This window comes from Symphalangus syndactylus, chromosome 9, assembly GCF_028878055.3.
Source record: "Symphalangus syndactylus isolate Jambi chromosome 9, NHGRI_mSymSyn1-v2.1_pri, whole genome shotgun sequence".
NCBI lineage: Eukaryota > Metazoa > Chordata > Mammalia > Primates > Hylobatidae > Symphalangus > Symphalangus syndactylus.
The window spans coordinates 47932097-47938937 of record NC_072431.2 but is presented as its reverse complement, the minus strand read 5'-3'; positions in this window follow the sequence as shown (position 1 = coordinate 47938937).

Below are 6841 nucleotides of genomic sequence, written 5' to 3'. Positions count from 1 at the left end.
GTGCTTTCTGCCAAACAAACAACATCTCTTTGTCCCTTTATTGAGCCACCTAAAGCTGCAGGTGAAATGGTAAAAAGCACTCCTGTGGTCCCCACCACTAGGACTGTGCTGAGTTAGACCTATAGCCAGCACAGCACTTGTCCTCACCCAAGACCTGCTGTAAACCACACCTTGACTACTACCTATGTTTGCTCAGGGCCTTGGAGCTCTACAATCAGAATGTGTCACAGCCAGCTAGGCCTGTGTCTCTCTCTTCAAGGTGGTGGGTTCCCCAAGGTCCCATGTGGGTCCAGAGGTCCTGTGTGGGAGTCAGGGGCTAGAGTCAAAAAACTTAGAAGTCTACCTGGTATTCTATTGTAGTGCAGCTGAGTTGGTTCTCAAACCACAAGATGCAGTTTTTACCACACTTCACTCCCCTTTCTAAAGGCAGGGGAGCCTTATCTGGTAGCCACTGCCACCACAGGCCACAGGGAGTACTGCTAGACTACCACCAATATTTCCCTAAGGCCCAAGATCTCTTAAGTTAGCACCTGGGACTCACCCTTTGGGACATTGGGCTCCCCTCTGGCCCAGGGCAGGTCCAGAAATGCCATCTGAGCCAAGTTCTGGAATAGAGAACCCCAAGAGCTTGCTTGGTGCTCTACTTTCCTGTGTCCATGCAGGTACTTGAAGGCAACCCATCTCAGAGGCTTGCTTAAGGCCCTTGATATATTACCTGGGTATTACTTCTGGTTATTCAGGGCCCAAGGGCTCTTCAGTTAGTAGGTGATGAATGCTGCCAGGACTGCTTCCTTCCCTTAAAGGCAGTGTAGGTGCCCTTCTGGCACAGGGTGTGTCTAGGAATGCCCTGAATTCCAGGAGCTCAGACCTGGAACAAGGGCTTCACATCTCAACTGGTGCCTTATCCTGCTGTGGCTGAGTTGGTATCCAAGATGCAAGACAGTGTCCTCCCCACTCTTTCCTCTCCTCTCCTCAAGTGGAAAGAAGGGTCCACTTTTGAAGCCTTGAGCTGTGCAGCCTGGGATTAGGGGAAGAGTGATGCTAAGACTCCCTTAGCTGCCCCGGCTGGTGTCTTAGTAGGTTGAGTGCCCCCAATCCACAGTCTGTGGGCCCAGTTCAACACTAGGACTCACCTAAGAGCTGCAGTCCTTCTGTACTGCCTTTTAAGGTTTCTTCAAGACCCAGAGCACTTTGGTCCTTGGTGGTAAGGTTTGCAGGAACTCAAATTCCAACAGCTGGGATCTGGGGATTTCCCTCTGCCTAGGACTGGTTTAAATGCTTCCTCCATGGGCAGTTGTTAGGTTAGTTTGGTCTGGTTTTCCTTTTTCCTGTATTAGGACAGCACTGAGTTTAATGCCTCATAATTGCTGTGCTCTCCTTCCCCCCAGCACTCATAGATTCTCTCTGCACCATGCAGCCCCTGCTGGGGGTTGGGGAAGGGGTGGCACCTGCAATTCAATACTTTTTCTCTATCTTTTCAGTGCCTCTTTCAGTGATAGGAAGATAAAAGTAAGTACTAAGAGGGCTCCCCGATTTTTAGTTCTTATGAAGGTGTTTTTTCAATGTAGATAGTTGTTAAATTGGTGCGGGGTTACAATTAATGGATCCTTCTTTTCTGACTCTTGTTCTACCATGCCTTTTTATTCTCGATCGTCTCTTTTGATAAACAGAAGTAGCACAAATTTAGAATTTCTTAAAGTCATTGTTAGTGTTTTTTATATCTTCTTTAAAAATCTTCAAGCTGCAAAGATGTTCCCTGTTTCTCTCTATTTCATTGTTTTACTTTTCACATTTAAACCTGAAAACCATATAGAAGTGGAACGGATATGTGTGTATGTGTATGGCATGTGAAGTAAGAGGTCAAGATATTTCCCTGCTCCTCTAATGGAAATGAATTGCCCTAGACCAAGTTTCTAAAGAGGCTATCTTTTCCCCTGTGCATTGTAGTCTTTTAGCATGACATTTTTAGAGAAATTTTCAAAAGAATGAAATGTTTAAGGTATAAATTATTACCTTTCTTGTTGATATATAAACTTTTCTTTGACTTATACTAAGTTTTAGATTGCAATTTTTAAAACAGTTTGCTAACAGTCTAAAATTTTAAGAAATTTTAAGACTAGGAGGGTCAGAGTATTGATGGATTGTTTAGAAACCAAGCATCATTCCTTTCTCAAACAAATGCGGTCTACTAATGCATCACTTTTCCTCCAATTAATTAAAAAAATCCCCTTAGTTTGCCTTTCTAGCTCACAGAAGAGCTGTTTCCTCTACCAGAAGCAGAAAAATTAATAAATATATAAGTATCAATGTTAGGCCCTTGAGAGCATAGAATTCATCATGTCTGTTTTCTCCATCAGAAAGAAAAGCTTGCTTTTGAAAGGCCTCCTCTCTTAATTTTCTTTATTGGATTCTATAGGTTCATACACATATATTTACAAAAGGTACTCTTTAGTGTTTAAAAAGCCTTAGACAAAAATGGACTATTGGCTTTTAGTCCACTAACTATTTTAGGCAAAATATTTCTTTCACAAAACACTGTGTTCTTGTGATTAGAAAAAATATTCTGAACTATATAAAATATTTTAAGAATAAATATATTCTATTTCTATATATGGATAAAATATTTTAATTATATTCAATATATGGATATTGAATGAACTTTATTGTATATTTTAAACACTGAGTTTATGTCTTTTTATATATATTTTTAAACACATGTAGTCACACACAAACACATAAAAGACTGTTTTATTCAAGGAGCTTTTAATCAAATATCCATGTATATATTTAATTAACTTTTATGCACATGCATATTATTTTCTAAATATTTATGTGTCTTCAGAATCTTTTTTAATGTCTTAAACTGTACATTTCTAAGGAAACCTTTCTTTAAAATAGTTTCCTTTACATGATTACCATCACAACATACACGTGATAAGTGATTTTTTTAGTTCAGTGCTTTAGGGTAAACTTCAAGGTAAAGTCTCTAACTATGTCAATAAAACATTCCTTGCTTTTGTGTTGGATTGTTATATATCAATTTTATCTTAGGCAAAAATAGCATATACAAAATGAATTTTAACCTTAAGGTTTCTTTTGGTATAGCCTAAAATTTAAATGTATAAGCTATAGCATCAACATATTTAGTAAAGAGCCATTGTAATATTGGCCTAAGACAGTTTTTATCATTAGGCCATGGAGAAATTAATTTACCCAGAACAAAAAATGATGCATTGCTTTTTAAGTCACACTTCTCTGTGTTGAAAATTCACAAAAAGAAACTATTGTGTATGAAGACTGATTGGCAGCCACCTTGACTGTAGACCCATCAAAAGATGGAAATAAAGAGCTTAAGATCTGAAGGCACAAAGCCAGTAGCCTTAGTAGTTTAAATGTAGAGAGAAGACACAAAATGAGAACAAAACCTTCAAGGGCTATGATTTTATCTCTGAAGGTGAGAACCATTTGCCTGTAGAATTGCAGAGTTCCAGGGACTGAAAGTTGGCCGAGCAGTATGAATGTTCTGTGATCTGTAGCAATGGTCAGTTAGCAATATTTTATGAAGTTAACCTCATAAATGTTAAGATTAATCAAGTGTGCAAAACACATTGGCATCACTCCTGGGATTGTTAGCAGTCACCTACAACTTAAAAAGGCATCACACAGAGGACTGTAAAAAAACCATAAATGCTGTAAGCACTTATGTAATCATGGCCATCAGACAATGAACACAAGTCTTCTTGGTTGGGCTAGTTATCTGGCTAACACATTCTAGGCAATTCCCAGTAAGAACTTAAACTTTACAAAGATTCTAATGTCTCCAAGGCATATTGGTTTGTATTGCGGAAAACTGTAGCTTTCCCAGAAATTTAGCTCATCCAATGGGAAAACCTGAAACTCCTATTGTTGAGTGGTATATTTTTGTGTCCTTCTCTCTACCTAGAGATTAAAAACTATCTGAGTGGCTGGTCCCAAGATTTATTGGAAAATCTAACCAGGACATCAAAGGGTTGCCCAGGAATCTTCTGGCTTAGAAACCAGGGAGACATGGCAGCTTTTTTTTTTTTCTAGCATGTATTCCAAATTTTCATGAGCTAATATAGGCTTTGAGGTCTTAGGGCATTTTGTTTGTAACCAAGATGGCTATAAAACTTATTGTTAAGCCATCAGTCGAACTGAAGTCAGTCAGAGAAAGTCATATGTCTTTTGCAGGATCATTTTGGGGAAGGAAAATGCTGTTGTTCTGATTGTAATGTTATTTTGAATTTTTTAAATGTTTAATTTATAAAATAACCACACATTTGTTTTAATGATCCCTAAGGCATAATATGAAGATAATTGAGCATAATTTGAGAAAAGAGAGAGAATAGCATGAATGTTTCCAAATTTATTCCTTACAGCAAGGGTCCCCAACCCCTGGGCCATGGACCAGTACTGGTCTGTGGCCTGTTAGGAACTGGGTTGCATAGCAGGGGATGAGGAAGCACAAGGTGTTACCACCTGAGCTCCACCTCTCATCAGCTCAGCGGTGGCATGACATTCTCATTGGAGCGTGAACCCTATTGTGAACTGGGCATGTGAGGGATCTAGGTTGTGTGTGCCTTATGAGAATCTAATACCTGATGACCTGAGGTGGAATAGTTTCATCCCCAAACAATCCCTCACCCCCACCTTCTGTGGAAAAATTGTCTTCCACAAAACCGGTCCCAGGTGTCAAAAAGGTTGGGGACCAGTGTCTTACAGAATTTTATGTAATTCAACAGCTCAAATATGGTGAACTGCAGCCTAATTCTATTTTTGTGATTTCACCAGATGAAGAAAACACCTAATCTAGACCACCTAAAAAAAGTTTCCATGAGAGTTTGCTTAGCTTGGATACTCTAATTTTTACTATTTTCTCCTCTTCTCAGGGAAACAAAGTGTCATAGTTATGCAAAACAGGGCTCCGGAGGTAAAAATTCACCATTTATGTGGATCCTAGGTTTTTCTCCAAAGTAACAAATCTTTCATACAATTTAGTCCTCTGCAGGTTACTTTATTCTGTAGAAAATTGCATGGTTATAGAGCAATTTCTAGAATACCCAACTTAAACAAACATTTTCTAACACCAAAATGCATTTGACCAAAAAAAAAGTGATGCTAAGTCAGGTCATCTTGTTTCCAGCTCTCTCTGAAGTGCCGAATGGATAATCAATAGACCCACCTGGAAACTCACTTTTAGCTCAGGGACTTCAGAATATCTACTTGTATGCCAGGTGAGAACGCCAAGACAATGCAGTATGAGAAGTAAGTTTTTTCTAGAAAAATCTATATTGCAGTGGACAAGTGATGCATGAGGACGGAGAGAGGGCAGAAGAGAATATAATTTAGGGGACTACAGAGAAGAAAGAAATGAAAATTTATGAAAATAGAGGAAAGGAGTTTTGCTTCATCTTGTGAGGGAAACAAGCATGGACATAAAAACTTTGAGTAAAAAAAATGCTACTTGCCTCTATTATATAGGTGTTTATAACAATTGCTTAAAAAGAAACAACTATTGGCAGAGAAATTACTCTTAATGTAAGGTCTAAAGTGAAATGTCCATTGTAGAAGTAATAGCAGTTGAAGTACCAAGATATACTCCAGTCGTCCTCTCAGGTACATTCTTGGTTGTGTATAAAGGAATTATTTCAATTATCTTTCCCCCGATCTTTAGATACTGGTGTTCATATGTAAAATTCCTATTCATTTTTCAAGACCAAATTCCAGATGATACTTCTCTTGCCTTCACTGGTATAATCCAGATTGCTCTTGCTTAGAGACACTTATACATGTTCTATTATAGTGCTCAACATATTGTGTTATATGTAATTGTAGGTCTCTGTCTTTTTCATGTCTTACATCCTGTCTTCATGTCTTGCTTGTGCCTTAGTTTTGAAGAGTATGTGGGACATTGAGTTGCCCTGTGAGTATTGGATTACTAAATATAGAGGAAAAAGACTCTTTCTCTAGACTGACACCTGAGTTATAAAATAATTCCCTTCTTGACTCAGACTCATTTGTTCGGTCAATGAATATTGATTAAGTACCTAGAATGATCGAGAACACAGCTGCTTCTAGTGTGTTCACCATTGTTACATTTTTTCTCATCTCATCTGTTTCTTTTCTTCCATGATTATTTTATTAGCAAATAGGGGATTTTCATTTTTACTTTGTCTTCATATTTATTTACAAGTTTGTAGAACACAAACATTTTCAAAAGGAAAATAAAAGCTGCCTAATATATATTTTTTTAAATTGGCATTGGTTTATAGAGTTTCCTTGCTATTATCTTCTATGTGTGTATATATGTGTGTGCACATTTGTGTTTGCCTATTTTATCCTGTAGTACTCATAAGAACCTATTGTTATAAGGAAGTGTATGGATGTTCTTTTGATAAGAGTAAAACTTATGTATAAGGAGGAAAAGACACATAGCCATTAATTAATTAATTAATCTATGTATTTACTTATTCAATAAAGATTTATTGATGTCTTACTATTTATATAAGAGCTTAAGCATGCAAAAGACCTGGATTTTGCTCTCAGAGAGCATTTTGATTCTCTGCTACTTCCTCTTTTTGCCAAAATGGGATATTCAATAATTTTGACTACATTTATTTCTTTTCTTATTTGACTACAAACTAATGATCAAGATCCTTTGAACTTTGCACATCTCTTTGTAAATGGATAATGCTTATAATTTATTGTTTCCAAAACACATTCCTGGATGTAACCTTATACCTTCTTTTCAACCATCACTTATAAGGCAAAGCAGAGATTCAAGGAATTCCTGTAAGGAGAGGGAAGTGCATTCTGTAAA